The sequence below is a fragment of the Lipotes vexillifer genome, unplaced genomic scaffold (assembly GCF_000442215.2).
Source record: "Lipotes vexillifer unplaced genomic scaffold, Lipotes_vexillifer_v1.1 scaffold573, whole genome shotgun sequence".
Taxonomy (NCBI): domain Eukaryota; kingdom Metazoa; phylum Chordata; class Mammalia; order Artiodactyla; family Lipotidae; genus Lipotes; species Lipotes vexillifer.
Window position 1 is genome coordinate 1285657 of NW_006796432.1, and position 9187 is coordinate 1294843.

Here is a 9187-nt window from a genome sequence, read left to right on the forward strand (position 1 = left end):
ACACACACACACACACACACACACACACACACACACACACACACACACACACACACACACACCCTGCTTCAGCCCCAGGCAATTAGAGCCCAGGGAAGAGCTTTGTCTTCTCACCTCAACACACACACACACACACACACACACACACACCCTGCTTCAGCCCCATTCCTACCCACCCACACCACACACCTACACTCGCCCATTCCCACTGACAACACGTCCTCATGCCCTCATTCCCACCTACACTCACACTACACGTCCACACGCCATCCGCTACACACTCCACATGCTCCTGCTCACCTCTCCCCCAGCACCATCCCACCCACAACACACCCACATCTACGCCAGTCACTCCCATACCCACTGCACCTACACCCCAAGCACCTTCAGCTCCAAAACACATGCACACCACCCTCACTTTCACCCATGGTACAAATGTCATGACAGAATCTTCCATCAAGAGCTCAGGCTTTGGAGTCACATACACCTGGATTCAACCCCCAGCTAAACTCAAGCTGGGTGAGCCTGGGCAAAATACTTAACATTTCAGAGCGTCGATTTTCTTGTCTGTAAAATGGGGGCTGTAACAGCACCTACTTCATAGGGCTGTTGAGAGGTTGGAGTGGAAAATACAGTAGCAGAGAGTATCAAGGCTAGTTCTGGCGCAAGGCAAACCCTCACTAGGTGTCACCCAGGGGCTCTTGCAGAACCCCACCCTCCAAAATAACATAGGTTACAGGGTCTCTGGCCAGGAAGGATACTTCTTGCCTCATACAGTCCAGCCATGGCTACTTCCCTGGGATGTGAATTCTAAGAAATCTGAGACCACATCAGGAAGTTCCCATGAATAATAAATCTTGAAGACTGGGCTCCATCCCTTCCTCTCTCCTGCCCGGGCCCTCCTGACACCAGGTGGGGGGAAGCAGCAGAAAAATGAATCTTGGTCAGTGCTGGCTGGAGAACATGAATGAACCTCAAAGTTCCTGTTCCTCTCCCTATGTCCCCATGAAAGCAGCCATCAGAACATCAAGTATGGATGGAGCACTCTGCAATTTACAAAGCCCTCGGCCTTCACAATGACCAGGCAGGTGGGCGCTATGTCCCTCATCACTGGAGGCAGGGGAGTGCAGAGGATGAAAAGTGCTGAGCGGCCAGAGTTCAAATTACAGCTCTGCCTCTTTCTAGCTGTAGGATGTTAGGACAATTACTAAACCTCTCTGTGCCTCAGTTTCCTCGTATGAAAAACTTCATAATAATAGTGATAATAGTACCTACTTCATAGGGATGTTAAAGGATTAAATGAGTTAATACTTGTAAAGTGCTTAGAATAGTGTCTGGTACATGGTTAGAATTAAATAGAGAGAAGTACGTTACCCTTGTCACATCTCCAGGATATAAAGGCTGAGAATAACAGCTATAATGGTATTTACCATCTACTGTGTGCCAGGCACCACACTAAGTGATTTACATACATTGGCTCATACAACACTTGCAAAGAGACACCACTGAGTCCATTTTACAGATAGAAAAATTGATGTTTATAAAGGTTCACTGGCTTTCCCCAAGACTGAATCAGAACCAGTAAGAAGTAGGGTTTCTTTAAACACAGTCCTTATTGACTTTAAATCACCCCCTACCGTCTTCTTCCTCCTCCCCATCCTTCTTCACTGAACACTTAATAAATATAGAACCTTCATCCTGTTTCAGGCACAGTGCTAAGTGCTTTCCACATGTTGGTACTTAACATAGTATTACCTAACTTAATCCTCAGCTCAATCATTAGCCCCATTTTATACCAAAAACTGAAGCAGAGAGAGGTTAGGTATTAGCCCGAAGTCACAAACAATGAGCCAGTATTCAAATCCCAGATGTCAGAGATATACATACACCATACATGTGTTACACCACACACACATACACCCTACCTTAAGCTACACCAGATAAGCCACTGTCCATTCCCTGATTTAAGACCTTCTCAAGAGACATTATATCAAAACTACATCTGAAGCTGGTCTAGTTTCTCTTCTCACTCTAGTAAGTGAAACATCTACGTTGCACTAGGGGCAGACATGGACACACACACCCTCTCAACATCCAACTTTCCGGAATCATTTTTTTAATAGTCAGGAACTTGCATGAGCTGGCAAAAGGATATGAAGCCAGCAGCAAAAATGTAAAATATTGGCAATGATTCTATCTGTACTGGGGCAGCACGGTAGCCTGTTGGAATGATGTCCTCAATGAACATGCCTCCACATTGTGTAGTCCCTCCCACACTAACTCTGGGTTTAGCATGTGACTTTCTTTCACCAATGGGAAGTCAATAAATATGACACAAACAGAGGCTTGATAAGTGCTTGCCTATTGGGACTTACCCTCTGGAGTGTTCCTACCACCATGTTAGAAATCCAGTCTACTTACATGGAAGAAAACTAAGGCTCCCAGCTAAGAGCCCAGATAATCAACAGATAGGTGAGTGAGACCATCTTGTACTATATAGCTATCAAGCCTCCAGATGACTGTAGCCACATGAGTGACCCCAGGCAAGACCTACAGAAGTACCACCAAACGGATTCTAGACCAAATTGCAGAATTACAAGTAAATAAATGGTTGTTTGTTAATCCACTAACTTTGGGACTGATTTGTTTTGCCGCAATAGCTAACTGATACTGGTAATGTGCCATGTCTTCTGCTTGCCCCTCCACATCTACTACCCACCCTTTTCTACTCTGTGGAAGGCTGACTTGTATATATTACTTCAATCAACTCCCTTGTCCTCTGGCTTCCATTCTGATTTTTCCCATGGAGAGCACTAGGGGGGACTGGATGGAGGTAGGAGAGTGAGGTCAGGGCTCCCTTTCTGCAGTGTTGTCATGGGCAGTCAAGGGCTGCCTCCCTTGACAAAGGTCACATCTCTGGTCAGAAGGCCCTGCCCTATAACTACATCTCCAGCTCTACATGATTCTGGTAATTCTATTTATCTCCCTCTTCAGAACTAGGGGTGGTAACAGCTCCCCATTATTGTTAGCCCCAGGGTACTTCACTAACCATGGTTGGTTTTCCTTAATCCTGCTCATGCTTTGTTCCTCTTAAAAACTGTCCTCAAATTACACAGTATGAATTGCCATCTGTTTCCTGCTGGGATCCTGGTTGACACAGGCAGTGTCAACAGCACATATTTTTCATGGAGACAGAAAACAGCAGCAGCAACAAACTAGAAGCCCTCATTCCTCAGAAAAGTTGGGGAGATGTTAGCAGAGATTTGGCCAAAGCTATGGTTCAAGACCATAGACAGCGGCACATGTGCTTCACTCCCCGTTTTAATAAATATATGGAAGTGTGTGTGTGTGTGTGTGTGTGTGTGTGTCTGTCTCTCTCTGTCTCTGTCTCTCTCTCTCTGTGTGTGTGTGTGTGTGTGTGTGTGTGTGTGTGTGTGTGTAGGGATGAAACCAGTAATTGATGCACTTCCTAAAAGTTGGGATCCACTGTCCCCTTATGATATGACTCACACTTTTCTCCCTGAGGTTCATGCAGCAGAAACTACCAGGATGGTATGGTGTTGAGAAGCCTTTTTCATCCCCTGAAATGTTCCTGCTCCTCCACTTAACACCTCAAATCCCAGTTCAACCCTCACCGTCCCACAATGCCTTCTACAGTCACCTGAGCCCTCTCTTCTCTGAAATTTTAATGTACTTGGAATTCAGAAACTCAGGGCTTAGCCTCCCATAGTTCACAGAAATCATCATCCACAAGACTGAAAATTCCATGGAGGAATGGAACTTCTGTTACCAACGCTCCAATTTTCTTTTAGTGAACCATCCTTTTCCTATCTTACCCGTGGGGTTCTGATGGAGCTGACCTCAACTACCAGCTATGGGGCAGTCACATGACCCTGGTATGGGCAATCAGCATATTCCCCTCTTCTGGTTCAAAGTTGTTTTAGTTACCCAATACGAGACAATTAGACTCAATTCTGCAACTTTTGTTGGAATATCTTAGGAGGGAGATTCTCTGTTTTTTTCCTTACTGGGCTGAAGATGGGAAAATACAAACTTGGACTTGGTGAGGCTCGACCAGGTGGAGAAAGCCTGCCTGCTAGTGAGGCTAACCCAAAGGAAAGCAGAATTAAGAGATGGTTAGAACCCAGTCCGAGAGCCACGGGATCCAGTCACGCCTCAGCTGTGATTTGGACTCTTTGATTACATTGGCCAGTAGATGTCCCTTTGTATCACTTGAATTAGTTTGAGTTAGGTTTGCCATCAGTATTAAATAAGGTTTTTTTTACAGAAACACATAAAACATGGATATGTATGGATTGGTTGATGCAGTGTGACCAGAAGCTTGCAGGAACCTAACCCTGTATTTCCCCTGGGAGCAATGGTTGAGTATTTGCTAATTCAGTGATCATCGTGCTTCACAGAACATAACTACTACAAATAATGATCATCAACTCTCTCTCTCTCCCCCTATATATGTATACATATGTATATATTGATATATACATACACATACATACATATATACAAGTTATTTGTATATATAAAATAAATAATATATACATAATATGTAATGATATTATATATCATATATACATACATATGTATTATATGTAAATATATATAAAATACTAGACTAATCGGCAAGCACTCCTACATTTCCACTTTTCCTCTTACAATAAGGACTATTAAGTGGGACAAATGCTTAGTAGTTTGGTCTGCTTTCTATTGTATTTTTCAAGTGTAGTAGAGGCAAAGGGCAGATAATAAGATAATTGATGCAAAGAGGTAATTAGGGAGGAAAAGTGCCAAGGAGATACAAAGTACTGTCATTATGGCTTGTTTCCTGGCCAATTTCTCCCATGCAAAACCAAAGGTGCATTTCAAACCCCATTCCTACACCATCACCTTTCTGGGGCAGAATGAGGTGAAGCAGAAGAATAGAAACCAGCCAGGAGTGAACAAACTGACTTGGGGATTCACTGGGGATGGAAAACTTGCAGGAATCATCTAGTACACAGTCCTTCTGGAGCCTAATCAGATAACAAACCAGGGCTGGGAGCAAATGGGTTGATAAGTATATTTTCAATCTCTAGCCTCTGCAGAGCATGCTCAGAGGCAGAAGGTTTGCAGTGAGCCAGGGGTAGTTGCAAGCGGTTCCTCTCCAGCCAGGCTGCCAGCTCAGTTTCTGCAATAAAATGGGTCACTGGTGAGGGCTGATTTGAGGGAGTAGGATGGCCCTCATCTTTCAAAGCTGAGGACAAGTGAGGATTGAGTCCCCTTGGCCCTGATTTCCAGCTCCTTCTTCAGGAAAGCAAGGAAAACTTGGAGGTCATTTCTCTCTAAAAGAGGAGTTAAAGCTTTGCAGTTATTTCTGAGTTTTTGGTCTGGTTTTTGCATGGCCAAGCTGCAAGGAAAATCAAGAAAGGAAACGACAGTGTCCCCAAGAAGCCTTCATGGGACCTGGGGACAGAGAAACCCTGAGTGAAAAACCAAGCTCTTGTGACTTAGAACTGAAGCCAGCAGGAGGCATTGTGTTAAGGGTCTGGATTTAGAGGCAAGAGGAAAGAAAGAAGGTGATGTTCAACTCCTACCACTGTCATTTCATCTGGTGCTTCAGAACCTCTCCTCAATAATCACCTCTCCTAGGAAACCAACCTGTGTTCAGCTTAGGGACTCATTGGATATGAAGTATTTAAGTCTAGACACTTCACTAGGGCTGGTCCTGGCTCTATCCCTTGCTAGCCTGGGACCTTGGCCCCTCGCTTTCCTGTCCAGAAAATAGGGCTTATCATTGTACCTTCTACTCAGGACCGATGGAAGAACTGGTTGAAATCAGACACGTAGTGCTCCCAGCACGGTGCTGGCCCACATTAAATGCTCAGTAACTGGCAGCTCTCACTCCAGAATAATGATAATTCCAATACAAAGTCCTCATTGCCAACCATAGCCCGTAAGGTTTGAACTTACACTCATGGCCTTTTGTTTTTTCTGCCTTCTGCACCTTGTGCTGCCCCTTCCTCTCCCAGGTACAGTAATCTCCATACTGAGGAGCCTCAGTGATCTTTTAGAAAGCTCGGGGGGTGAGCATTCTGTGGCCCTAGATCCCCAAGATGATGGGGGGGGGTGATGGGGCAACCAGAAAGAAATGGTCAAGAACTGTCAAAAGGCACTGACACAACCCAGGAGACCCTCATCAACTCTCCTATCTGCATAGCACTTTAACACACTGCAAAGATTTCACAATAGCATCCCTCTTAAGCATCACCATTTCCTTGCAAGCCACATAAGATGGGAGTTTTAGGGCCCACTTTAAAGATGCCAAAAACGAGGGCACATAAGGTTAGGATGACTCACCAAAGGCACATCAGTGGTAAACAGAGGGATTGCCTTAGAACAAAGTGTCACATCCCTGGCTGCACCCTAGAATCATGGTGGGGGACGAGAGGAATTAATAATGCTAATTCCAGAATCCCAACCAAACCAACTAAAGAAGATGCTCATGGTGGGTACCCACATCATACTTTCTGAAAGTCCACCTGGTGATTATAATGTGCAGCTGGGGCTGAGAACCACCAGCTTAGAACCATGTGCCCCGATCCACACTCTCTCCAGCCTCCCTTTTCTCCAGCCTCTCTTTCCTCCGGCCAGGGCACCTTCAACTTGAATGTACGTCAGTCACCTGGAGGGCTCAGGAAAGGAGACCGATGCCCACTTCCCAGCCCCAGAGTTTCTGATTCAGGAAGCCTGGGACGGAGCCCCAAAAGTTGCATTTCTAAGTTCCAGGTGATATTATGCTGCTGGTCTAGGGGCCACACACACTCTGGGGACCACCCCTGTGTGCAGTGCTAGAAAAATGGAACCCAGGAGACCAAATTTCCTGGTCCATGGTTTCCCTTCTGCCAACAGCATTCTCTTTGTTCTGGGTCAGAGCAAATGTTACCAGAAACCAAGGAAGGCTAGGGGCGAGGCTGAATACTTTGGGGCTTTTTCTTCTCTTATTTCTCTCCTTTTAATAATAATCCACCACTTAAGAGACTGTCACTGAGCATTTGCTGCTTGTTCTTTCACACACGGCCCAAACCCTTCTCCTGCAATGCAGGTCTTCTTAAATATTGAATAAGTCTGCTGCTCCACCAATTGCCACAGCCAGGGCTGAGGTAATGTCGATGTCGACAAAGGCTTAATACGACTAATCAGGTTACAAAGCTCAGGCTGCTGAGCCGGTTTTATAAAAGACCTTCACTTTCTTCCCCATCACCAAAATCTCTGGTGCCTCAACACCTTCCCTGACTGTCCCCCACCCCTTTCAAGATATGGGGATTGTTTTTTCTTTTACTGCTTTTGCTGTTTAATGAACCATAGGATGAGTTAGAGCAGCCTGGGGAGTGGGTCAGGTTTCGAACAAGAGCAAGGAGCATTAGCCTGACACTGTCAGTGCTCATTTATCTAACAAATACTACTTATTGAGCACTTACTGTGTGCCGACACTGTGGGATACAGTGTATTGAGCTTACTGTCATAAATAAAACACTCAGATACTCCTGCACTGGTGGAACTGACATTCTAGTGAGGGGAGATAGACAACAAATGAAATAAATAAGTAAAATCATGTGTCACATGGTGCTAAGTGCTAGAGAGAAAAATAAAATAAAGAAGGAAGAAGTAGAATTCTGGAGGGGGGTGCAATTTTAAATAAGATGATCCGAAAAGGCCTCACTGTGAAGGTGATGTTTAAGTAAAGTCCAAAAGGAAGTGAGGTAATGGGCAGAGAGTGGAAAGGATTAAGAGTACCCTCTCTAGAATGTTGAGCTCTGAGATTTCATCATCATCATCACCACCATCAAAATAAAAATAACTAATGTTTATTGAGCACCTCTCATGCCTGTTCCAAGTAGAGACTATATATATTGACTTGTTAAATTGCTAAGACAACCCCAGGAGGTAGATGTTACTGTCATCCACATTTTCCAGATGAGGAAACTGAGGTACAGGGAGATTTAGTAACTTGCTCAGTCACACAGCAGCAGAGCTGGGATTCAAACCTAGGCAGACTGGCAACTATCCCTACCTCCTCCCTCCACTCTCACCGCCCTCATTTTCAGGAAGGGACCCTACACCATGGTTAATTGCAGAACATAATCTCTCCCTGGTTGGGGGCCCACTGTCCTCCTCCTTTCTAGGGAGTCAGTGCTGTAAAGAGGGTGGGGTGCAGGGGGATTGGCCAATACATGAAACTCCTTCTGGGTCAGTTTAGAGTATTTCCTCCCCTGATTGTGAATCCTGTGCTGCAACTAGGGAGCCCTTTTCAAAACATATCAGATCAGGTCATCCTTTTGCTTGTGAAACTGCATTGTTCTTGGGATAAAGACAAGTTGCCATACCATGGCCCTGCAGGTACTATCAACCTCATCTCACACTGTGCTCCCCCCAAACCTGTGCTCCAGCCATGCTGGCCTTCTTTGATCCTGGAATACCACCACCTCAGGGCCTTGGCACATGCTGTTCTCACTGCCATGAATGTTCTTTTCTCCTCTTTTTACTTGGTTAACTCCTATTCATCCTTCAGCTCCCAGGTCAAATGTCACTTCCTCAGGGAAGCCCTCCAAGATTACATCAGATTTCTTTGTCACATGCTCTCACAGACCTGTGTTCCTCTCTTTAGAACCCTTGCCTCAGGTTCTAATTATACATCCATTTGTATCATGACTGATTTATGTCTACCTCCTTGAGGGAAGGTACCAACTCTAAATTGTTTTCTACTATATCCCAACAGTGAACACAGTGACTGACAAATACAACTAATGACCAGATAGAAGATAAGGATCCCCCAACCAAGTATCCCTCAGAAAACAGAAATCCACCTTCTATCCAGGTCCTTGAAATATTTTTTTTACACTGTCAAGTGTCTCTCATTATCTCTCTCAGTTTACTTTTTTGAATAATGGAATAGTTTACGTAAATTCTTTCTAAACTTTTCATCCATCAGGCTCCAAATGGTATCTCTTCCTTTTCCCATTCTTCAACAAAAGGTTTTTGCAGTAGATGACTTTTATTAAAGTTATAAAACTGTCCTTACTTTTCTGGTTTGTTGATTTTTTTTTTTTTTTGCAGTACACGGGCCTCTCACTGCTGTGGCCTCTCCCGCTGCGGAGCACAGGCTCCGGATGCGCAGGCTCAGCAGCCATGG

The 9187-nt window shown here is 44.8% G+C and overlaps 1 protein-coding gene across 3 annotated transcripts in view; it reads right to left on the reverse strand.

Annotated features, from left to right (window-relative positions):
* Positions 1 to 9187, reverse strand: part of RPH3A (rabphilin 3A) — a 282501-nt gene that overhangs the window by 77157 nt on the left and 196157 nt on the right. The window lies entirely within an intron of this gene.